The sequence below is a fragment of the Haemaphysalis longicornis genome, unplaced genomic scaffold (genome assembly GCF_048455015.1).
Source record: "Haemaphysalis longicornis isolate Haplotype H1 unplaced genomic scaffold, Haemaphysalis longicornis Haplotype H1 scaffold_4, whole genome shotgun sequence".
Taxonomy (NCBI): domain Eukaryota; kingdom Metazoa; phylum Arthropoda; class Arachnida; order Ixodida; family Ixodidae; genus Haemaphysalis; species Haemaphysalis longicornis.
The window spans coordinates 78,138,328-78,164,410 of NW_027526361.1; positions in this window are offsets into that span (position 1 = coordinate 78,138,328).

The following is a 26,083-nucleotide window of genomic DNA, read 5'->3' on the forward strand; positions in this document are numbered from 1 at the left end:
GTGTTTTCGTGCCGCGCGGAAGCTGCCATATCCCTCACTCTTCTCTCGGCATTGCTTTCGCACAAAACAAACAGTCATTTCCCTCTGCTCAGTTATTCGTACACTTAGAGGCCGCTCAATGATCGACGGAGAAGGTGTAAAGTGGATAGAAGCGGGCTTCGCGGCAGTCAAACAATGACGCATTCCGGCTGAATTTCGCATTTGAGGGCTGGAGCTACATCTGAACTAGGACGCGCACCGTAGGAGATGAATATGAATTATTTCAAGCAAGTTAGTTTTCTCAGAAGTGGATCTTGCAAGCTCGCACCCGCGTATATTAGCAGATGTTTAAGATGCAATCAAATCAGGGGCTACTTTTATTAAATTTTCGCCTCAAATTTCTCTCCACCTACTTGGAAACTATATGGTTATACTAGGCGACAATGCAGTTTTTATCCTTTTATTAATGTGGGGAGTACTAAGCCAGGGGGTAGGCCGAGCACCACGCCTTTGGGTCCTCCATGGGTCCGCCCCTCCTCATGTTTATCCCCCCTTTAATACCACCTCGGGTTTTACTCCAGCCATCTCTTTCTCCTGGCATTGTACTTCTCTTTGCTAACAACCTATTTCCCCATTCCCCGCCTTCCCGCATTCCCCCTCCACCTCTCCTCTGATAAATCTGTGTTATGGAGCAAACTCAGTGTTTTTAAGGATCCCCCAGTATTCGCTTCACTGCTTAGTGCATCCAATTGGTTTTTGCCGAGGAATGCTACTCTACAAAAGCACAAAACCATTTTTTAATGATTCCGCTATAAGACACCGCTTAAAAGACGGAAATTATTATTTTATTCCATTACACCCACGACGCCCTGAAAAGACCTAACATTTGATGTGAACGCCATGCAAAACTGCTGGTTGTCGAATCATCAAATTTGAGGAGGAGGCTTAAAATTGGTGTAGGAGATCAATATGGATGAATGTTGTAAGGATTACAACCCCTTCGATAGTAGCAAAGGCTAAAATATTGTTTCAGAATTTATTTTCTTTTATCCCAGGCCCGTGTATATATCAAACAAGTTTTTCTTGATATAGGTAACCAGCACAATTGTGTAAAAACGCTTCTTACGAGATTTTTATAACAGCCATGTAATAAGAAGAATGAAGATTTTTTCTAAATTACCCGTTTTTACGGATTTCTCAGTAACTATTCAGAAAAATTGATATACTTGTTTCGTTTTCACTTATAAATTCTGCACATAAAATTGTCCGAAAATAAATTTAAGGATTTCGCCCCACCAAGCATATACAGGGGCGAGAGAATTTTAAAATAAATCCCCCTCGATGTGGCATTCACTTCAATTTTTTCGCGTAGCATGGCGCTCGCCATCTATTGGGAATTCCTGCAACTAAATGCCTCAGTTTATGTATTCATGGGTATTCTTTACACCTACAACGTAATACTTTCCTTGAGTAAGTACTTAGTCCTCCTAACAACGCTATCTCGGTAGAATTTGTTTCGGGATAATTCGATTGAAGCGCGATTTCCAGCCGTTTACCATAACATCAGGCTTCCGTGAAGAGCCCATTTATCGACAGCAGGCAGGACCGCCTAATTGTGTACAGTTTCGTGGTGATATAGCTAATTATAACAAGTAAGATAAAACTCAACATGTCTTATGCCCATTCATGCAATCAGTGCAATCAGTTTTTTGGAAAGCAAGAAAGCTACAAGAGGTTTAAGCACAACATTCACAAAGTATATTTGGCAACAATTTGTCACTGTGTTCTAAAGTCTGCGTGAGAATGCGTCAATGAGCCGCTTTACAAGTCAAGAATGGTGTCCTTCCTTTTCTAACGTAAGCGAATGGTGTGCACGTCTCAGTCCTTGACTTCGCGAGTGCTTACGAGCAACCGAATTTAGAAGATGGCAAAGCGCTAATGAAGCACGAATAACACCACGATGGCACGGACAAGGCGACGAGAGTTCGGCCTGGTGAAGTTAGCTGCTCGGATTCCCCAAGCTTTGAAGTGTCAGCTTTTATACACTGAGGCTTAGAAGGAGGTGTGCTTATAATATTGTCGGCTCTCTGAGGTCGTCTTTAATTTGGCTGTCTCAAACATTCACGCACACGGTCACCTTTTAGAGAGCCGCGATTTCTTCAGTTAGTCTATATGTCGCCCCAGGAAAATGTCATCGCTACACGAACGTAATAGGTTTATAAGAGCTCACCTCCATTGTGGCATATATAAGTGAGCGATGTGCTTCTTTTTTGAATAGTATTTTCTAGTTGGTCTTGTCTCAAGGCAATTAATTTGTTAGATGACTGGTTTGGTAGTTTTGTTAGCATTTAATGTTTTCTAGCGCCGTTAAAAAATGTGTGGCGTTCAATGGGCCGAAGAAACACCTCCATTGCAGTGAAACGTACTGTATTGTAAGGCTTTAGATCATTTTTGACTCCATGTGGTTCTTTAATTAGAGCTGAAACCTCGAGATACGGACGTTTCCCATTTTCGCCCCTTCAAAAATACTGACGGCGTTGGGATGGAACCCACGTGTTTGGACTCAGCAGCACCCCGCCCAAACCACTGAGCCCCCTCGTCGGTGATTTACTACTATCTTTGTTTAAATGTGCGCGCTGTGCCACGAAATCAAAATTCTTTCCAAAACTAGTGGCCCTGTGTTTTATACAGTAATTTGTCTGAGGATAAAACTTCCGGACTAAAACCGGCAAGTAGTGGCTGGGTTATCAAATACAGGGACAGGTGAGCCTTCGGCATTCTACATTCCGCCTTCTAGGCCTGACAGATGAGGACCTCCAGCCAGCGAGTTGATTGTTTTTCCATAGTAGGCGGCACGAGGACCCCATCGACCCACTTGATCCCGTGCCAGTCACAGGGAGCAATGACATTTGGAGAGCGGGCTTCTGAAAGCGTATCGAATGCGAGAATTATCTTGCTGCAGAAAACAAAAGTAATTGTTCTTTGAATACAAGGTAAACTGCGCAGGCAATGCAGCACGATCTATGGGTTTTTAAAATATCTCGTGTTCTCTTCATACCAGTTGTAGCTATGCTTGAGCTGAAACACTCAGAAAAGTTATCTGGGGCATAAAATAAAATCTCACCAGGGTGAATGAAAAACCCCTAATAGTCAAAAAGTTACTCTATCATGGAGTAGCATCACGAGGAATGAAGAAAGAAGAACTGCTAATGTTAGTGAATAATATTTGTTCTTGCTGCTGCGAATCCTAGCTTTTTCACGCTTCACCCCGAGTGCATTGTTTTTAAATGCGTAGCATTTCTTAGGCTCGCCAACTCCTACGTCCATAGGCGTCCGCAGCTCATGACGTCACGTCGAGGAGCAGGTGCGCGCCTCTCCCCCGTACCCTCCTCGCTCTCAACATCCGCTGCGGCGGTGTGGCAGGAGCGCGTCTATGCGCGCATGCGCCGTAGCTGCCCCGTGCACCTCGTCGCTCTCAACAACAGCGGCGGCGGTGCGGGGGGAACGCGTCTGCGCGCGCATGTGCAGTAGTTACCCCGTGCGCTCCGTCGCGCTCAGCAGCAACAGCGGCAGGTGTACACGTGATAGCGGCGTGCTAGCGGCGTGAGAGCTGCGTGACAACAGCGTGGTGGGGGGCGTGGAAAGGTCGCGTGCTTGTGTACGGAAGTGCGCGCATGCGCGTCTCTCCCCCATACTCCTCTCCCTCCACAGCGTGCGCAGTGTATATAAGCGGCGGAGCGCGCGTTCGAACTTCAGTCCAGTCGCGGGTTCGATTCCCGGCCGCGGCGGCCGCTTTTCTGATGGAGGCGAAAAGCAAAAACGCTCGTGTGTACGAGATTTCGGCGCACGTTAAAGATCCCCAGGCGGTCAAAATTAATCTGGAGCCCTCCACTACGGCGCGCCTCATCGCCTGCGTTGCGTTGGCGCGTTAAACCCTACAATCAATCAAATCAACGAACTTCAGTCCAGATGAAGTATAAGCGAGGGAAGCAACAGTACCGTCAACAAGTTAAGCATTCCAAACCCTCCCCACATCCAAACGGTAACCACAAACTACCCAATTACGCAACTGTCACGCAATACAACCACCCCTATGCGACGCATTTACTCGAGTTCCCCCCGTGGGAAGATGTGGGCGGGTGGCTTTTTTTTCTGACTTTCTTTTCGCGTACGATTTCTTGAAGATTAGTGCGTGTGTTTAGAGCCTCGTGTTTTTGCTTGCTTGCTACTTTTCTGCAAGTACCTTTATCCACAAAGATGATCTGGCAGAATTTGGCAGAGTATTGCATCTTTGGTATGATTTTTTGACCGAGTTGATTATACGCCAGATGTCTTTGGAATGGCCATTTGCTTTAAGGGTCAGATTTTGTAATTTTTTTTATTTTGCGCTTGAGGGCAGGTGAGAAGTTGCCCGCAGACCGATATTGTGCTTGATATTAATGGCTGGCTGTTTCCCTCTTATTCCGCTAGTGCTCTTCGAGCTTTATAACTCTGATAATGCTTTCGGTCATCCATGGACATTTGAACTTAAAAGTGTGTCGCTTTGTGGGTATCCGTCTTCAATTTATTGCAGGCTCTTAAAAGTAGTTTAGGGAATCTGTCGTAAGCTATGTTTAGGTCTACGTCAGAAACCGATGAGAAATTTTGCTGTTTTATACTCTGGCTCATTTTTTTACATTCCCACCATAGCAACAATTGTGTCTGTTGATTTATTTTGAGATTGTCAGCCGTTGACAACAAAAATGTCGGATAGGGATCTGTGATATCTCCAACCCCCTGGCTGCCATGGCCATCCGCAAGCAGGCCAGCTTTGCGGAGTTGGCCGACCTCTTTGCTGCACAATTCCTGCCGCCTCACCAGGCGGAATCAGGGCCCGCTGCTGCTGTTGCTGGGACGGAGGAAGTGCACCACCCCCTCAACAACGCCCCCATCACAGAGACTGAGCTCCGCAGTGCCCTCCGCAGCGGCAAGCGCAAGTCGGCGCCAGGAGCAGACGGCCTCACCTACCAGATGATGCGCAATCTGGATGAGGTGGGTTTCGGCCAACTCCTGGCCGCCTACAACGCCATATGGGACACGGGCCAACTGCCACCTGAGTGGCTGCTGGCCATCTTGCGGCCCATACCAAAGCCAGGCAAGGGCCTTGTGGCAGTCACGGCGTACCGGCCTGTGGCCCTCACATCCTGCGGCTGCAAGCTACTCGAACGGGTGCCACTGCGGAGGATGGAGGCCATCGCTGCGGAGGGAGAGGCCATCCCCGAGCAGCTGACGGGCGTCCGGAGGCACCGAGCAGCCACCGACTCCATCGCCGACGTCGTGGCGGCCCTTGGACACGCCAGGGCCACCAAGCAGGGAGCGACCCTGGTGCTGGTGGACGTGAAGGGCGCCTTCGACAACCTGCAGCGTCACGCCATCTCCCTGGCCATGGAGGAGGCTGGCATTGCGGGGAAGCTGCGGGGCTTCGTCGAGGCGTTCCTGACGCGCCGCACAGCGCAGGTGCAGGTGGGGGACGCCCTGTCGGCTCCCCGGCCGGTGAACGTGGGCACCCCACAGGGCTCCGTCATCAGCCCCTTCCTCTTCAACCTGGTGATGGCAGCCCTGCCAGGCTGCCTGCCCAGAGGAGGGGCCACCGAGTGTACATTTCGGTGTACGCCGACGACATCACCCTGTGGGTGTTGGGGCCCAAGGGTCAGGGCCGACCCATTGTACAGCAACTGCAGGCGGCCATGGATGCAGTCCGTGCCAAGCTGGCGGGCGTCGGCCTACAGCTGTTGGCGAGAAAGACCGACGCCATGCTGGTGCATCCGGACGCCGCCGCCCGTGGATGGACCCGGCGCCTGACCATCGACGGCGAGGAGCTCCAGTGGAGGACCAGGGTGCGGTACCTGGGGCTCACCCTGGACCACCGACTGAACTTCCCGCAGGCGGCCAAGGAGCTCCGAGCCAGGGCGCAGCTGGTAACCATGGCAGTGCACAAGATGGTGGCCCGGGACAGCGGCTGCTCGCAGCGGACGGCCCTCCGGCTGTACAGTGCCTCGGCGGTGGGTCTCCTTATGTACGCGCTCCCACTAGTGACCCTGCGGAAACCCACGTGGCGGCAGCTGGAGGGAGAACACCGCAACGGGGTCCGCGCTTGCCTCGGCCTGCCCCGCAGCTCGCCGTGCGAGAAGACGCTGGCCGAGGCGGGGGTGTGGACCCTAGAGATTACAGCTGATTTGCGGGCACTTGGCCAGATTGACCGGCTGAGACGCGCCGAGGGGGGCGGTCCGCTGCTGCGGCGGCTGAAGAGCCAACACCACTCGCGCATGGGGCGCATGCTGATGCTCTACGAGGAGGAGGTGGGCCCCGTGGACGTGGGATCTCGTGGCCACGCTCCTGTTCTGGCAGCTGACGTGCGGCTGGACATTCCGGGGCTGCACAGCAAGCGGCGGACGCCCCACTGCGGGCAACTGCAGCTGGCCCGGGGTGTCGTCTGGGGCGACCTAGACGGCCACGCCCTAGTATACACAGATGGTTCGGTGGGGCAGCAGCAGGGGTCGGCCGCAGCGGCCGCCGGGCTGGGAGAGGCCACCCGACAGGCGCGGCTGTCCTATGCCTCTTCGGCCACGGCTGAGCTGGTGGGGGTCGGACTGGGCCTGGACCTGCTGCTGGAGATGGAGCCCGTGCCCGAGCGCTGCGCCCTGCTGTGCGACTCCGGAGTGGCCCTGGTGCGTCTTCAGGACGGAGGCTCGCACTCCCTGTTGGTGCGTGGCATCCGGGAGAAGGCGGCACAGCTGGCGGACCGGGGCACTCAACTGTGCCTGCAGTGGGTCTCCGCCCACATTGGTCTGGATGGCAACGAGCGGGCGGACGAGCTGGCCGCCGGGGCACACGCGGTGCCTCCGTCAGACATGGTGGCTCAGGCGGCAGTGGACGACGCTCGCCTGCTCATCCAGCGACACATCCGGACCAGGCATCCGGACCCGCGGCTGCGTGTCGGAGGGGCCTGCCGCCTGTGCGGGCCTCACGCCTGCCTCGACGACTGCGCTCGGCCATCCTGCGCCTCCGCGTGGGGGACGTGTGGACGGCGGAGCCGAAGCACCGTCTGGGGCGGGCGACCAGCCCCGCCTGCACTCACTGCCGAGCGCCCGTGCAGTCCGTGCCGCACGTACTATACGAGTGCCCCAAGTTTGCGGCAGGGCGGGCAGAGCTGCTGGTCGTGCTTCGCGAGCGCGGCCACTTGAGGATCTGCTTTGGCCCCCGGGCAGTGCTAGGGAGCGAGACAAAGTGCTCGAGGCCCTGGGTACATACATGCGGGCCTCGGGGCTGCACAGCGCACTCCACTACAACTCTGACTAGATGGCCAGATTGTGGTGGAGTGCTGCTGCTGAAGCAGCTTCTGTACTTGTGTGTGTGCGTGTGTGACCCCTTTTACATGTGTGCTTTGTCCTTTGTGGATTCATGTGTTGTCTATATCTGTAGTGTTTCTCGGTAATGCTAATTTTTTCAATGTGTAACTCCTTTTTTTTTCTTATTTCCCTTTTTCCTTTTATTTCTTTTGTGTTTTATATTTACCCTTGTGCGTGTTACATACATTGTAATGTCAACCTTCTCCCCTGTCCTGCTATTCCTATGTATTCTTTTCTCCCTATCCTCCACCTCCCCCCCTACACCAGCAGGCGTTCCGGTGTCCGCCCTCGAGGCGAGACAATTTACGCCTGTTGGTGGATTTTCCTTTTCCTAAGAACAATAAATAGATACATGCATACATATTACTCCTGCTTCAGCATAATTCTCATCGTAGTTAGAAAGCACGTGGTCAGTTACGAAAGATGCGTTTGTACATGCTTTCGTGAAATTTACTATATGCTTTTGAAGCCATATGATGACCGCAACGTTTGGTACACGGTATTTATGTATTTGACTGTATTTAGGTTGAAGTAAAAGAAAATGATAGCTTTATTGGTATTGTTACCAAAGTACTGTGTTAAGTCTTCCATCTTTGAAATGAATATCTGAACTTGAGTTCCTGTTGGCCTGTAAACTACTACAAACGAAATTTTGTTTTCTAAATCAATAAAAAGCACTTCATGCTGACGTAATCGTGTTTCGGTTAGACTAAGTATTTTGTAGAAAATATCCGTAGACAGGCAGAGGGCAACTCCACCGCCTCTAGCAGAACCTTTTCTCGAAAGTAATATAAACGTGTAGTTTAGTAAATTAATAAATTCTTTATTTTGCGACCAAGTTTGTTATAATGCCTTAAAGTTACACTGTATTTTTGACGTGTTCAAAGCGAGAGCAGTAAGTCAATTTTTGATATGGCTATTAGGTTGCAGTGCAGGAGCGTAATAGTGGGGACATTAGAAGAGAATTCGGAATTCGGAGCAATATATAGATTTCGGACAGCTATAGCATGCAAGTATTGGAATCTCAGACATCCCTCTACAGTTTTGGCGAGATCTTCGTTTGTGGCAATGTGAATAGCCCTGGCGTTTCTGCTTTCCTCGCCAAAATTTTCGACGAAGTGACCCGAACGAATTTCCACTTCTTTTTTGTCGCGATGTCTATGCCCAGCAAGGTTTTGTTCTCAAGACACAGGTGTTCATTGATAAACGCCGCATTCGTGTCCCGTAGCCCTATTTCGATTGCTGTGAAACGCTTTTTTTCACCTCCTGGAGAACGTCGTCACGTCTAGCTCGGGATAAAAATCGAACAATCACGTTAGTTTCATCCATTTCTGTCGTCTGCAGCCTGTGTGCCACATAAGTATCTCCGGCAGCCACTGCTACTCCACTTTCCCTCCTATCTTTTTAACAACTCCCACCAGCGATTCCTTGTCGTGTTGGATGACAGAGTTGAGAAAAAGAAGAAAAACGTCTGTTTTTTTCTTGTCGTGAGCTATGTTTGTTGTGACAATTTGGAGGAACAGACGAACGCACGTCTTAGGGAGAAGGAAACTAGGCACAGCTGAAAATCGAACCCCAAAGCAAAAGCACCGAGCCTGAGACAGCCTATAGCAAAAGACGTCAGCGTAATTAACTAGAGGCATGTCTTTCCAGACAAAGTCGCCCCAACTGAGTACCTCTTCCACTAATCTCTTTGTCTTGGCCGTACACCTTTAATGAGGGCGAGTGATTATCTTTTGCGTCTGTTCCTTAGCCTAATTTGTTTTTAATACGACCGGCGGCTCCTTACTTTTCATACCTGTTGTTAACGAGCCTCACGCCCGCAGTCAAAAAGGGTCACTCCCGCGGTCCGAGCGAGTCTAGAGAGTAGCATGAGTCTCGGTGTTGCTTAATTTATTTAGTAAGGCAGGACACCTCATCGTAAACGTTCCGCGCGTAAATGAACGAGAGGAAAAGTTGAGACGACGGAGAATCAGGCAAACAAAAAATATCGAAATAAAACTTGCATTTGTATTAAATTTCCCAATGCAACTCGCGTGCTTATAGAGGGTCTGCAACTACCGCCATATGAGAAGCAGGTTAGAGTGTGCAAATGCAGCCAAAGTTAGGAGCATGTTCAAATTCACGAAATGGGAGATACCATCTCAAGGTCAAGGACAGCAAGGGTACTCCTCTAAAACGTAATGTAAAAATATTTACGGCTTCAACTGGTAGAAGGTGGCTTCAAGGGGCACTGTAACGGAGAGATACGATTTACTTTAATGTCATGCATGGTTATGCATGTGCTCTCATGTTTTGTATTTGTGGGTGCTTGGGTATTTTCTGTGAATAAAATCATGAGCCATTTAACTATGTGGAGGTTATGACCCCCGAAGCTTTTTAACACATGGCATAGAGAAGACAACGAATGTGGAGACGAATGATAAGAGCAAATTTTATTATTCACGAGCATGGAAATAGTTTTGAACGCTCGACAAGATACATACATGCAGCCGCAGCCATAAATGCTGCCGTGCTTTAACCCAGTTACATCAACTTTGTCGAGCGAAAGTTAGGCTTTCAGTCTAGAGCGCTCAGTAAACGCGCACACAGTTTTACGCCACAACAAAATACAAACGCTGCTCCGCGTAGTGCCGCTGTAGGGCGAACACGCTGTGACCTTAAGTACAGCCATCGCCTTCTTGCGTCATATTCTGGTTACTTTTTCTTTCTCTTCGCCCCCTCCTCTCTGAACGAACCAGCGAATAGACCCTTGCACTGCGGAAGCAGACGAAGCACTGGTTTGACTGTGGATTAGCTTCCCTTACAATTTCTCCCATACCCCTCTCCTTCACCCTCTAGTTGTAACGAACGAGTGAGGAGACGCCCTCACTGCGGAAGCCGTCGGCGCCTTGAAACTGCTGGAGGCGCTTAATTCAAAGCCACAGGGACCCCACCTGTATGTACCTTGATTAGTCAGCTTCCTTTAAAAAGCGGCGTCCGGCATCAGCAACACAAAAGTGGGTCCTTCGGAGGTGTTCCATGGTGGATTGCATACTATATCACAATGCGTGCCATGGCGCAAGCTTGAGCGAAAAGCCCGCTTCCTGCATCGTTGTCCCTAATAGAGGGAAAGTAATAAACTTCGTTAAGCAAATTATTCGGTCCTTAGGAAGGCGTGGTAAACGGTAGCGTTTGCAGGCCGGTCACCTTGGGGGCTCTCGCAGTGAAGCTTGGTTAGATCATCAGTTCCGAGTTCCCCAGTACCTTAACCCATAAAAACAGCCTCTTCAAGACGAGTTCCCCAACGCGAGCTTAATCTCGCCAGTACCGAGATAAAGTTGTAACCGCCGGTATACCGCTGGTGAAGGGACGGGAAGAATAAGCATCGATATTCACCATCGTCGTCGACTATTCTGCTACACAGCGATATGAACGAGCACCTGCGCCACCCATAGGAGACAGATCGAAGCCATTCTGGAGCGCTAAAGCTGATCGCTAAGCAAAACTCAACAGCGGCAAGGTCGCAAAGCCTTTTGACAACTTGTGGCGAAAGATGGCGTTCCGAGCATTCAGCAGGACACTCATGGTTTCGCATTCACAACCCATAAGAAGGGCTTACGTGTCCTCGATTTTTTTTATTTATATGGAGCAGTTAATAGCGCGACATTGCAGAAGGAGCTATTTGGGGAGCAGCTTTATAAATAGCCTTCGGTGTGTGCTTTCAGGTGAACGCGTTTTCTTTTTAAAACATGACACTGACCAAAAAGCCACCACAAGTAAGTTCCTTAGGAGCGGTCTTATCGCTCGGCAAAAACAGAACTTTATGAAAATGGATTGTTCCATTCCACGCACCGCGGCTGCAACAGACGGAGAGGTCGTGTTCGCCCATTGTTGTTGGCTGTACGTCGTCTTGGGATGCATATGCGGTCTCTTAGGGGTTCAAATATTCGAATATCGAAGGACTGAAACGAATCTTTTGCATCATGTTCATGCACTACGCACGGGTTAAAAATATACTCAAAAACGCTGTCTACACCATCAGCCCCCTTACTGATCGTGTTTTGGTCTTAGGTGGCCCAGACCTCGGAACACATTCTGCACGTGTTACTTCTTTTTATCCCTGAGGTTCAGTGCAAATGCATAAGATATTCATCAGTTTGTTTTTTCAGTGGTTAATAAGTTCGTCTGTAGTTACTCCGCGGAAGTTGGGTACGCTTTGGAGAATTGTGAGTGGCTATTGAGATTGTCGTTAATAAGTACAAAAACCGCATCGTCTGTTTGGAATATATCTATAAAAACGGTATTTCTGAACTGTTAGAATTATTAAGCAAAATTACTTTACTATAGCATTATATTTCCGGCATTCTTGAAACCATGTTCTTCCTGAAGTACAGTGATTTTTTCAAATAAAACCCTTCTTGAAGCACTAACCTCCGTTGGGATGACCATGAACCACCTAGCCCAGCCGCAAGTTTTATTAAAAACCCTCACTGAATGCTCATTGCCCCATTTTTTGATTGAGACCTTATTTTTAGGAAGCTTTCAAGGGATGGTGTTTATGGGGTAACACTGCTTGGCTTCACTTGCCGGTCAAGCGAAAACGTGAATGACGTTAAAAAATGAATGCAGACCAATAGAGATTCATGGACCAGATTATTGCTACAGAACTCACTTTTATTTGCCCGAAACCAGCTGGTTCCCTAAAAAGCTACAATGAGGCTAAATGAAAACGGGTGCCTTTCCTGTTTTTTTGTCACACTGTTTTTTTCTAATAAATTAACATAGCTAAATTCCTTACGGCGACTTCAAGGGTTTTTGTGGATAGCAAATAAGTAACATAGTCAAGTACACTAGAATATTTATGATATTCTCGAGATATAAGAACTATCGGTAATAGAACCCTGGAAAACGTTTCAGGTTTTTGTGTGGTCAATGCGGCACGCTTTGAAACTACGCTTCTTCCATAAAGAGCGCCCTAACCTTTGTATCTTAAAAAGGCAGTGGAAAATCAACGTCTCAGGTGGGTATCCATATTGTTCGAAACCAATTGTGCAATTAAAGCAAGCCTCCATTCGAAGAACCGTTCCTTTGCATTCACTACCTGTGTTCAAGATATTTCGATGACTCAGATGTCCCGTCCGCCTTTGGTGCAGCACCAGCTGAGAAATATAGCCCACTAACCATACAAGAGAGGTCATTTTTCATCGCCGCAGTGTTATACTCTTCACGTCAAAGCGAAATATTCCAATATTATTGTGACATGCCATTCGTTATCACCAACAACAATTGACTTACTTGCGCAGCATGCTGAGAAGTTTGCCGCTTGAAAACGCTGGTGACTTGCTTTTCCTTTAACGGTGCGTAGTTATAAGGCCGGAAGTGTGTCTTTAAAACTTCTGCGCTTGTCGACGCACCAGATCGGTAATCCAGGAAGGCTAGCCTCGCGTATACATTTTAACTGTACCCCCACTACCACGCCTACCACACCGCTAATAATAATGGAAGGACGACAACGAAGCCACTCACGAGATAGCTGAAAACCGATAGATAGCACTTATAAAAAGCTGCCGCATTTCAGGAATTTTTGATGTGTGTTTTTCGAGTTTAATTAAAATCCCAAAGGTAGCTCTTTCCGGTCGGTAAAAGATGAACAGTGCGACCATTTAGTTTCACGTTGAACCGTTCCAAGCAGCCAAACGCACGTGCATGCTTTGGAGGGGACTTTATTTCTTCCACAGCATCCGCCTCTGCTTCCCATTTTATTTCGGGCGTTTCAGCCCACCTTGGATGCGAACCACGTACAAAAGCGATAGCCCCTAGTGAGGGTGTCAAGCTATGGCTAAAGAAAAGCGTCTAACACAGGGAAATAAAATAAATTTAGGGCTCGCCCTTGCAGAATCAGTATAGGTGCGCAAGCAAAGGTCTTTCAGGCCCTCACTGACGCCGTTAAAGAGCCTGTAGACACAAAACACCAGTTTGGTAAGGTTGGCAAAAAATAGCCTTTGGTAGCCAACTAAGTTCCCCCCATCCACTCCAAAACACATGATATATGAAATACTATCATATTTTGCGGTACACTGATTTATTGTAGGCAGGGTTGACGTAATGCGGATCAGCAGTCGAAACTTAGTTATAAGTGTGTTAACTGCGTACAGTCAAATCTCGGTACAACGAACACCACACTAACGAACTTTTCAGATTAACGAGCATTTAAGAAATCCCACGCCGACTGCTTATAGTGTTAATGTAAAATTATTTCACTACTAGGTACTTCAGAATAGCGAACTTTTCACAATAACGATAGTTTCATTTATTTCCGTGCCATGTTAACAAAGCATCAGTACTACGAACTCATATTTTCAAAGCCGGCGATTCTTAGCTCCGGTTGCCGCGATTGTTTACGGGAATCTGTATGCTAGCAGACGACAGGGCAAAGGGCAGCGCAGAAGAGGACACCTTGCAACTCGATCCGGAGATTGCGCTAGCCGAGGCGAGAGAGAGAGAAAAAGGTGAGGAGAAGAGAGAAAATAAAGCATGGACGGCCTCCTCCGTACAGAAAGCCGCGGCCGCGCTATTCGCGCCCCACCCCGAGTTTTTTTTACGTTCCGCCGCTGCTCGGGTGGCTTGCTGGACCTTTACGGACGTCAGCGGAGCTGACAACACAGGACATTCTCCACAGCGTGAGTGTTCAGGATGAAGAAGGCAGCGAGGACGGCATGAACGACGATGCCTCTGAGGGTGTCGCGGCACCACTCGAAGACTGCGACGAGTACGTGACGACTGCGGATGTGCTGGTCAGCATACGAAAACCGCACATTTCCGGGGAAAAACCGCATGGCCACCGAGGCAGTCCACAAGAATGTGGAAGAGTTGGAGTTACTCGTGCTAGGAAGCTGGTGCTGCACGCACCAAAAGAAAATTGCAAACTGCTTTAAATAAACGTGCATTGTTTCATGATCACTTGTGCATTTTTTGTGAAAAATGACTTCAAGGATACACTGCTGGGCAGGTAGGTCGTTTTAGTCATTGAAATATTTGTCTTAAATTTGGCTATTTTTACTACAACGACCTTTCCGAATAACGAGCAATTTTCCGTGGTCCCCTCAAGTTCGTTATATCGAAATTTCACTGTATTAGCATTCATGTAACCCGATTAAACGGAACTAGAGGCCACACTACAATAGCCCAGTCATGTTTCTTGGCGTTGGCCTAGGTCGGTCACCTCAAGTCCCCAGAATAAGCTTCTATGACGTCATAGAGATGTCGCCGGAAAGTCGTTGAGGAGCCGCCACTGCCTCGTATGTTATATTGAATATCACGATTAATTTTGAAATCTGCTATAAAATGGTTATCACCATTATTGGGACAAAGCAGCCTTCCTAATAAACACAACTTGTTTTTTGTCTTCATGGCCCGTTTCTCCTTTTTGCTCGGTACGGTGTGCTCGACGTTGGGTCCCGGCGTTTGTTCCCGGTCTCTGCTTGGCCATGCTGGTGCGTGCCATTTCATGGAGCGCGCGCTTTGTTCTGCGCACACGTTGTGTTTCTTCCAACAACACACCGGCCGACTTTTGCATGCAGAGTTCTCCAGCTCCAATGCTCCTGAGAGGCTTTCTGCCGCTTCATAACGCTCGCTCACCCCGCACGCGTGCTACAGAGGCTTCACCCAGCCAGAGGCTTCGCACATCCCATTATTGGTTTAATTGGTTTAATACTCAAAACTGGCGTGCTGGCCCTTTAATTTATAAGGCAAATGCGTCGGAACAGCCGAAGGAGGTCATTATGTTACCAAGAATTACTATGTATTTAAAGAGCCAAGCTCTGAAGAGCCTTATTTCATGACTATCGTGGCTTGCACATGCATCTAATTAAAGAAAAGCAGTTGCATAGCTCGGCTATGCCAGGATATACGCAGGGGGGCTAAGGTTCAGCTGGTTATTCTTAGCTTTCATGGTTGTCTAGGATTAGCTTGATTATCATGCTTACTGCTGCTTCAATGACCTACACACGGTATAGGCATTATGTGACACATGTATATTTATCAAGAGGTCGGCGAAGACGCTGGGCACGTGGGGTGTGTGAGAGACGCCGGGCAGCGAACAACGTTGTGTGCGCCGTGTGACGTCACTGCTCCTCGCGCATGCGCAGCACGGCTCTTCAGGAGCCACGCAAAACTGCTCAACCTTTGGCAGTGTAGCTCACGCTACAAAACGTACGCCGCAACTCGAAAAACATGCGCTCTGTATGTTCTAGGGACGACGGGAAAAGAAGGAAAAACAAGAAAAAGCCAAGGACATTTCGGATAATCACGGGCCTTTTAATTTTGATTTCATGTGCCTGGCGGAGCAGCTACAGTGGCCGGTGTCTCGACGCACAACGATGCGTCGTGTCCTCTCAGGGGCTTGTCAATTCTTTTCGGAATTCTTGGCGCTACTAACATAGACTTCTACTCTTCTGGCGTACAGAGTGCACTGGCCAAGTATTACGCGACACTCCAACGCTATCGAGGTTGCAAAAATTAGTTTTATTTAATTGTTCGAGTGAGTAGAAGCATGTGGTTGAAATTCCTTCTTCGCCCAATATTAAGAAGAAGTCTAAGTACTCCAGATTAAGCAAAAAAGCGCTACTTGTAAGCCACCCTAATGGTTGAGGCCCTATGGTGCAAGCCATGATAACCGGGGCTACATATCCAATAGAGCCACTGTAATACTAATGAATGAGGGGTACGTAAAGGTCGCTACTAAATATCTGGGCATTGCTAATGTTGCATCACTACTTGTTTATCTACTGCGACCTTGAGGCACTGAACGATGTAATAAATTGCCGAGAGTGATTCCAAACCTTCAATCGCTCATTGAGACTTCTTCACCGTTTGACCTTTGATCTTCGCCATTTGTCCTTGGCCATTAAACACGAACCATCGTCATTCTTCACCGCGGGTTTCGTGCTAGGTGCTGAAAAGAAAGCGCCAGCTCAAATGGTCTGGTTTAGAAGCACGAAAGTTATGGGTTTGTCAGTAGATAATGTTCCATTTCTTGAGAAAACAACTTCAACCGAAGCCAACTTTATAGCAAAGCCATCAACGACAGCCGGTGTAGAGGATCCCCAAGCATCTGTCAATCTGTCACTCCTTTGCGCCCGCCTCGAAAGAACGCCTGCGTGTGAACCGCGCGAGACAGACGGTGAGAGGGGACCCGTTCACTTGACCCATTGACCGAGCCCCCGCTGCGGAGCGAGGTGTTATATCACACACCGTTAAGCGCTCACTCACCCCTCGAAGCGGAGTGGTTATAAAAGACGCACGTAGTAGCATGTGTTTATACTTGCTAAGCGATATGGGCCGGCATAGGTATGCAACGGAGCAGCGCCGCTCTGCCCTGTTATCGTCCCATTATCCGCAAAGCTGCGCTATCTTTTCGTTTAAGGGCGCGTGGCTGTCATGCAGCTTTCGTGAATAGTGAATCATGTGTGAGATAGCACTAAAGCTGCGAAGTATTGAAAACTGCTGAGCCCAAGGCCGCTGGTTTAACTCCCGGCCGCGATGGTCGTTTTTTCTGATGAAAGCAGAAAACAAAAAAAAGGAACTTGTGTCTAGATTCCAGCGCACGTTAAAGATCCTATTGTGGTCAAATTCTTCCGGAGGCTTCCGCTACGACATGCCTCGTAGCCCACGAGTAGCCCCGTGGCATCAATTACGCATGAATTACGGGAAATGTATATTTTTTGATGTTCTGATGAAACCTGCTTTGGTGTGATGACGTAAGCTACGGGAACGGCTGGATAACGTATCTGCCGAGCATGGTATCACTGACTGAGCATAGAACAAACTTCACCTTGCAGGCGCGGCACGTGGTGAAAACATGTCATTTCTTTTGTATTCGACGTTGTATCATTCTCCTCCTTTCCAAACATTTCTTGCCGTAGCGCCACATTAAAGGTTCAGCGGAGCCCTGGAATCTTGCTGCCGCTGTCGTAGCTTCCAGGTGCAGAGGTGACGTATTTCCCTGAACGCCTGATGAGCACGGCTGATAGCGGACGTCTAGAAGCCACGGGGAAGAATAAAAAAATGAGCCTAATAACGCTATCACGTTAATAAGTTAAAGATGGGTTGGGGCAGCCAAACCATCTCTAACTTCTTTTTTAACAAACTATCGTACGAAAGTACCGCACATCCCTTATTTTTCCCGGCACGCCATCTTGCTATATCTACTAATGATTGAACTCATCCTTTCGATTGCGCTGAAGGGAATGCACAGGCGGGCCAGACAGCACACCATCGATGGCGATACTGCGCTGAGCCCTCCACTACGGCTCGCCTCATCGCCTGCGTTGCGTCGGCGCGTTAAACCCTCGAATCAATCAATCAATCAATTCTGCGTGACAAAGCGCCGATGAAGCAGCAGTTAGACCCTCGCCTAGTTCCGTGGTATGGCAGCGGCGATGGTCCCAGACAGCGGAGCTGCGACGCTTCTCCGCAGCGGATCACATAGCGTCCGTCACATGTTCAAAACTTGCGCTCCTTCGTTTGAAGGTCATTGCGACTGAATGAATGACCTCGCAAGACGTGGCATAGTACACTTTTGCTCTAAAAGAACCTCATTCAACGACTCCCGGCTGGGACGAGATTTGATTCATTCGGTGCGAGGGCCGCTTGCAATTGCACTCGGTTACAGTTTTCATATGGTAGTGCGCATTTCAGCATTGCCAGTCGTGACATCCGCAACCCACTGTTCCCCCTGAAGTTGTTTGCGCGGGCTTGGGCCCTTGTAGGAAGCGCTACACGAGCAGCATCTACATTGTTACCGCTGTGTACAAGCTCCTAATTGAAAGGTAAAACGTGACACCCTGTGAAATACAGCAGGACTATTTATAGCCGTTATGACTGCTCACTAAAATGGTATCATGTGCTACGGGCGGAGATAGGTCTTATTTTTGCCGCGTTGCAGAGGAGTGAACCGCCTGCTAGATTGGCATACCCTCGGTCGCGTTAGAACAAAAACGTTTAAAGATTGCTGGCACTTCTTTTGCGGCATGCGAAAATTTCCAAGCTATCTGGCATCCTTGAGCCGGAAATGAATAATAATTGCGGCCTGAGCTGTGAGCATTTCTAAATTTTGGAGCTGAACGCAGCCTCTTGGTGCATAGCTGTCGTCATTACATTCGAATCATTTTATTTTCGAATTGCGAAGACTTTTATTTCAGGTAACTCCATGAAGATTCTTAATTATAGATGATTATGAAATTTAGTGTGCCGGCGCTGCACAGGCGATGAGGGGCACCGTAGTGGAGGGCTCCGTATTAATTTTGTCCTTCTGGGGATCTTTAACATCCACCGAAATCTCGAACACACGGGCAATTTCGCTTTTCGCCTCAATCATAAAAACGGCCTATGCTGCCGGGGATAGAACCCGTGTCCTTGGGCTCAATATCCTAACACCTTAATCTCTAAGCTATCGCGGTGGGTCATTAATATTGTGTATAAGTGTGATGCACCAATATAGACTTCGTTATCCAATCGCTAGTTTGATTTCTACAGTTTACCCGCACTTATAAACAAGAGCAGACTGTCATATTTTATATAATATTGATAATAATTTCTACAGCGCATAGTATGCGAACGTTTGCCAGCTTAATGTTGTACGTATACCGATTATACAGCGTCAGGTCATACGAACGAAACCGTATTTGTTCTGGAATTGTTTCATTTCCAGCACATTCAGCAGTCACTCTGCAACGTCGCAAATCTAAAACACAGAAACTTTTCGCAGGCACACGATAATGATCTTTTGAGAGAAAGCCACGACGCAGCAAGCGATGCTGTTTACATGTCACTTAATTGTCCAGTACAACCGGGACATTCAACCGTCAGGTGAGAAGTGTTAGGCTACTCACGCAATCAGAAAACCAATTCTCTGGAGGGCCATTTGACGTCCCTCGCCTTCTAAGCCTCAGAGGACATCGCTGAACAGGTGTGGCACCGTGCTGTTGAGGTAACTAGTCTCGTGGTGCAGACACCAAATTCGATTACAACTGCACATCTCCTCTTCTGTTCTCATTTTTTTAACTCAGCAATGTTTCGCTAGGCTAAATTTTGCAAGACCTGCATACCCGCCAGTATTTCTGGGAACTGATGCTTTCACCCCGTTACACTGACAAGATAATGCTTGTGGTGCACTTCTCTACCGTGCGATAGTACCTCCGTCAGCCATTGTCGTTTAATTAGAGGAGAATTGCGCATGAAAGAGATCGCACCGCCGCTGTAAATGAGGGACTGTTTTGTTTGAAAAAAAAAATGTGTCCTTCAGTTTTAACTGAAATTAAAATACGAGACGGTATCCTGAATGCGCTGTGCATACATTACGGTAATGGGTGCACTCATCCACGAAAAACCTCCTACCTTGAAAGCAAGCATGCTCGCGAATTTCGGCGACGTAGGAAGTGGATGCTCGCTTTTTGAGAAATTCTCGGGCGCTGTCTACACAAGCAGCAGGGACTGGGCTTCAGGTCTCAGTTTAAGGGACGTGAAGGGATTTAGTCCGTTTTCGAGTCGTGCATTAATGTGTGTCGCTTTTCAACCTTGGCGGACCCGTAAATGGAACTGTCGCGACCCCGTGTGCAGCCTTCGCGTCCGGAACGGTCGAAGCGTACCGTTCTAGGCGACGTTACCGGTTGCCGGAGCGTTGTAGAATATGCAGATGACGTTAAAGTGACAGGAGGCAAGTTTTATACGCAAAGAATTATTTTCGTTCCTCTCGAGTTTTGAGGCTCAAGAGATGTACGCCTGAAGCAAAGATAGGAGGAAAAGGAGATTACAGGAAAGGCAGGAAGGTTAACCAGGGAATAGTCTGGTTGTCTACTTTGCACATGACAGTTCGAAAGGAGGAATCGAAACAAAGAAATTGTATATAAAAATATGGGGAGTCAATATTGAGGAGCGAGAAAATAATGAGTAAAGGTAACGACAAGACAAAAGCATGGACGGTAAATGTAACAATAATAATTCTACTATTTTGCTACCTTACGAGATCAGGGAGGGAAGAAAAAAATGCTTTACGAACAGCTTAACTAGCTCCCGCCCCCGCTCCCCTAAAGTGATGTACAAAATAACACGTTCAAGTTTTAAGCAGTGTACAGGGCAAATATTAAACGGCACACATAAGAGAAAGAAACGTAACAAATAAGAGGAAAGCAAAAAATCAGCAGTTTTGCAATAACAGGTAGCGCCAAAAAGAATCGGCTACACACATTTTTTTTTCGCGCAGTGACGACATTAACAGAAAGCGCACCGTAGTCCCGATTACACACACATTTCCTTGAGTTCAGGTAAAAAATAAATAAAAAAGGAAACAATTATGTTCAGAACGAAGAATATATTGCGGTTGCTACCCGCAGTCAACTGAAAATACACAAACTACAAGAAGCGGTCCCTTGATTCAGGAGAATTGCTTTGCAAAGAAATCAAGGTCCACAATTCCTTGTTTGGTGTCACTTCGATGTAAACCTTGTTTGTGTGACAAAACTTTAGTAATTCCACAATTTTTTGTTTCAACATTTGGGTTCGGTAATCTGTTCTAAAAACTCTATTTTTCCAATGACTAAAACCAACAGGTAAACTGGCGAAGTGGGCGAATGAAAGACGGTACACAATGTCCCTACAATCATTCAGACAAGCATCTGGCCTATAAACACGAAGTTACGCTCTTTTGCCCTTTTGTGACTGCGATGGGAAACCCCTTTGACATAAAATAATCTGCGGTGTAAAAAAGTGGTCGTTGAGCTTCCGGGGTGCGGTTCACAGATGCTGCCTCTGCGCTGCGATGCAAGCCAGGCACCATGGCACAAAATAGGTTCTATTTTGTTATCCGTGGCACAGACATCACAAGCAGGGCTGTTCGCTATGTTGATAGTGAGCAGGAATGCGTTGATAAAACCGACTCCTAACCACAGGTGGCAAAGTAAGGTGGCCTCTGGAGAAACAGCAAAAGGTGGAGAAACAGCAAAGCTGGGGGTCGACCTAGTTTCACCCCATACTGAGAGCGTATCCCGGGAGACAGGCAAAACCAGGACTCCAGCAGTGCAAAGACGTTTGGTACGGCAGTGTAAAGTAAAGACTATTAATGCATGTGAATTATTTTTTTCGGGAGCAATCGTCGCTAGTTATGATGATGATGATAATAATAGTTTTATTTGCCCAATACCAGCTCCGTGGGGACCGTCTCCACGTGTGGATTGTGAAGCGAAGGCTTGACAGATTCGTTGTCATCGTTTTGCGGCCGACCCTTGGCGCTCCGGTCGCTACAAGACGACGACGACGAAGGCGGGAGCTCATCATGTGGCGCCGCCGAACCACTCAAAAAATAAATAAATAAGCGTTTTCTCCTCCTTCTTCTCCCCATCGTAAGCCCACACGCAAGACTAGACGACGCCGGGCTGTCGCCGTGGGGTAGGCGCTCGCGTACGCGCAGTATCTATTATGTGCGAAGCACCTTAGAACCTCACAATGTCCGTCCACGTTCGTGCGCATAGCTTTTACAAGCGCAAAAAATCACACAGGCACCGGCAGGATTCTAGCGTGTGTCTGGTAGACCAGATAGAGTTAGCGTCAGTCGTCTTCCCCACTGGGCTGCGGCCGTGAGTGAACCAGACCGTGATGAACCAGAAACCATAGAGCATTTTTTCTTACATTGCCGCGGTTTCTCTTTAATTAGAAGAAAATACCTCGTGGAGCCAATTCACTGCCTTGGACGTACCCTTTCAATGCCGGTCTTACTGTCGCTTGGTGCCATTTCGCTTGGGTTTCCTCACAGGAATTTGGTTACAGCCGTCCACACCTACGTCTCAGAGACTCCTACCCTGTTAGCCACTCTTCTTGTACACAGACGAAAGAAGAGCCCTTTGATAATTCCCGCAAAGCCTTTTCTTGCAAATTCCTGCATAGTGTACGTTTTTCTTCTACAAATTCCTGTATTTGTAGTGCGATTATTCTGATCAACATTTTTGTTTTCCTCCAAAATTTAGTCTCCTAGAGCGGGCACATTAGCCCCAATATATCTCCCGATCCTGGCCAATCCCCCAAGTGGGTTTGCGCCACGAAAAAAAGGAACAACAACACCAACAACAACAACAACAATTTTCGAAAACTCTGACGTATTCGAAAGAGCAAGCGTGATTTTGCGGGCAATGGAGCGCAGTGACCTTTCAGCATCAGGGCGCGATAACGGGATGCATGTCAATCGCGCCCTTTCACAGGCGCAGCGAGCTGCTTACCTGAATTCTTATTTTCAGGACTGCCCCAGTCACTTGGGCGTCGTTAAAATAATAAAATTCTCATGCAGGGAAGTCATAATCCTGACGTATCTCGGCCAGTGTTCCTATGAGCCGCGGAGAAGAGCCGACTGCAGTCACATATGACCGCCTATTTTGGCTGTTATTCTTGCTTGGGGAGCAGAAGAGCATCGCGAACAGCTGTGAGTTCACAGGTGGTTGACGTTGTTAAGTTGGGTAATATGAAATGAATGTCGACAGATCTGGCTGGCATGAATATAGCTCCGGCAGAACTGGGCGTTGTTACCGTGCCTTTCGTGTAGACAGGAATGCGGTCTCCGTAGGGTTATGTAAAAATAGTAGAGAGCTGTTGAATACCTTGTGGTGGCATATCCGCTTTCTTGGTTATTCTCTAAATGGTTATGCCCATTGTGGCTGTAAGAGGCACAAAAGGGGTGGTGGTGGTCGTGACGCATGCGTGGTATTCAGGTACCTAGAGGCGAAACCTAAGGTCGGCTTTTTGCAAGGTCGTGACAAAGCGGATCATGCTGAGCGCTTTAGAGCTGCACGTGAGCGCGACTGTCTGAGGCGTGCACAGTACGTGTATCCGGTGTTGCGCCAACTCTTATGGGTCGACGAGTTCTCCGAACCCGTAATGTTAAACCAGACACCTAACAAGACGATCGGAGCACGGGAGCGAGAGAGAAACAACATTTATTTGTCCAACATAGTTTTGAACCAAAGGACGCGGAGCCTCTTCATACCCCTCAGACGGCGGCGAGAAGTCCTTGGGCTCCGGTGGCGTCTTCGGCCACTTGGACAACCCGGATCTGTTCGTCCGGATCGGAGCTGCGCAGAACGGTCTCCCAGTGCTCTTCGGTCTTAATTAATAGCAAAGCACCTAACGAATTCTTCTTCTGGGGCATTCACAAATAATATGGCGCAGGTCTGCCCTGCCCGTACATAGCTTACATTCGGTCGTGTGGAGCCCCGGGTAACAATGGCTGTACATGACCGGATTGGGGAATGTATTTGTCTGTAAGTGGCGCCATGATACAGACTGCCATTTGTTGACAGTACAGTGAGGGGGAGAATAGTTAACCCGTTCCAATCTGTAATGATTAATTATATCTCTGTACGAGACCATGCGATCCCTCCCCATCCCAGCGCGGGAGAAGGGCTCAGATGTTTCCTCGACGTGATCGGCTCGGTTAGCCAAACCTCGAGCCGCGTCGTGAGCGTTCTCGTTACCGGGAAGAGAAGAGTGTGCCGGCGTCCACACAATTTGGACCTTTCTCTGGTCTTTGAAGCCGACCAAAATTATCAGTGCCTCGGACGAGATCCGTCCCTTTGCGAAATTCCGAATTGCAGTTTTAGAGTCGCTTACAATAAATTTAGCTTTCGTGGAGGCAATCGCCATCGCAATGGCCGCCTCTTCTGCCGCATCCGGCGACGGCGTCAGCATCATGCCCCTAGTTACGGAATCGCTGTTCCAATCGATACTTACCACGATCATGGCATCGCGGGCTGCGTATTCCGTGGCGTCCACGTAGACCACGTTCTCGGAGTTTTTGAATCCCTTTTGTAAGGCCTTCGCTCTTTCGCGTCTTCTTTCTTTGTTGTGTTCGGGATGCATATTCCTCGGTATAGGAGGGACGTGTATGCATTCCCATACTTCACATGGAATCTCGCGTTTGGTGCCGAATTGAGATTCGTACCGAATGCATACAGTCATTAAATAATGACGGCCAGTCGAGGTCTTGGTGAGTCTCTCTAGCTGGGCAACTCTTTGCGCCTCTATTAGTTCTACCAATGTATTATTAATTACTAACACCTCGAAACGTTCGTTGTTCGTGGTAGCTGGTATCCGGAGAGCTTGTTTGTATGATTTCCTGATCATGGTATTAATTTTGGTCTTTTTGTCCGTCCTTAGTCTCAATAAAGGTACAAGCGTTCGTCCTGAGTCGCATAGCGGAGCACGGAAAGCACAGCGAGCTGCAGGGGACACGTTTTTCCATTCACGGTTTTGTGTTTACTTTTGTTGTCCAAAATCCAAGTGTCTTTACATTTATTGATGTTTTCTTTCAAGTGGTGTCTAATTGGTAACATTCATGTCGACGCTAACGACGGGACGGCCACTTTTCACTTTTGATGCGACATCTAACGCGCTCGCCTTTATAACCGGTTCTTTACTTACGATTCATCACGGGCAGTATACGTGCAAATCAGCGAGAAAGAAAGCCTTAGTAAACACGCGAGAGGTTAGACCCAGAAACGGCTGGACTCGCTGCTGTGGAACGATTCGTAGTATGTCGAATAGATAATAAACTCTAGAGCGGTGCTTAACAGTGACATATGTGTGTGCGCGTCCGGAATTTAAGGCCTAAAAATTCTTAGGCAAGCCTTAATTCGTGTACCAGCACACATATATGTGGAAGCAAACAGTGCTTGTACAGCAACCACCATGAGGTGTAATGTGCCAAGTGCAAAAAAAAAAGCAACAGCGATGGAAATGAATAAACGAAAATACTTTTGCATTAAATGCAATTTGTACCTGGTGTTGTGCAGTGCCTATTCAAGCAAAACTTCGCACTAATTCAGAATATCGGGGTATAAAAATGAAATTGCCGTCACAAGCACATTTCCGAATGAAAAAACTGAATTTGAAATAAACACAAGACTAATACAAAATAAAAGTGGTTTCGGCGCACTTTAAAGATTCCCAGGTGGTCAATATTAATCCGGAGCCCTCCACTACGACGCACATCATCGTCTGCGCTGCGTCGGAGCATTAAACCCTGCAATCAATCAATAAATTAATTATTCAATCAATCAATCAAAATAAAGACCGTGTTTCGGTTCTCATTTTGATACAGTTTGGATACAGAATGCGTTTGAATAGACGGGGGAACGAAACTAGCCCAGAGCCAGCTGAAATTTCAACATTCAAGCTGATCATGTTTTCTTTATCGGCAGAAACCTCCTCTCCTCTTTTTCTTATTCCATTACTTTTTTTTATTTTTTTTAATGAGGCGTGGTTGACTAAAAATGCTTTCGTAGTTTCCTTCATCAGCAAGATTTCGCCATGACAAGCGTAGAAATGATTGAACGTGCCACCGATTTCGTTGTGCCGCAAGATTGAAATGCTTTCTCTTTTCAGACATGGCGTAAGCGGGCGTGGTGGGAATACCTAATAGTGGCCTCTTACATCGCCCCCATTTGAATGAAACACATTCTATAAGGACAAGAGCGGTCCTGCAATGGTTGACGTAGGGTGCTAAAAAAACGCGAAGTCAGCAGCCGGTTCTCCAAGCACCGATGTTGCGTAGTTCGCCTGAAAGCGGTCAATGGAAACTCCAGTTTCAGAAGTGCTTGGAAGTGTTGCGTAAAAGGTTTTTTATATAGCTGGAGCTGAGAGTTCGACGATCAGTGTTACGCAACCCTGCAAATGCACGTGGAACCGAGTATACT